Here is a 346-nt window from a genome sequence, read left to right as displayed (position 1 = left end):
AAATGACACTAGAATAAGCACACATTTGATTGGTAAATCATAGTGTAACGACCTGGAATGACACTTTATGTGTGGTGTTGGAGTTGTCCGACTTTTTGTGTGGCTGTAAACGCATCACTGGCTAAGTGCCATATGTGCAAGTGTTGGCGCACGTGAGAGAGCGAGAGGCTGCTGTTGATATAACAAAGTTGCTTTTGGTCTGGTTTGTACTGCAGAAAATGACCAGTTTTGCTAGATATAATTTTTTTTACTAATGTTTTGGTGATGTGTTTATGGCCGACAGTAAAGAGTTTTGCTCAGTAAAGTGATGGATGGAATTCATGTCCTCAAAGCGTCTCGACAGACG

The sequence above is a fragment of the Nerophis lumbriciformis genome, linkage group LG13 (genome assembly GCF_033978685.3).
Source record: "Nerophis lumbriciformis linkage group LG13, RoL_Nlum_v2.1, whole genome shotgun sequence".
NCBI classification, from domain to species: domain Eukaryota; kingdom Metazoa; phylum Chordata; class Actinopteri; order Syngnathiformes; family Syngnathidae; genus Nerophis; species Nerophis lumbriciformis.
This window is presented reverse-complemented; position numbering follows the sequence as displayed.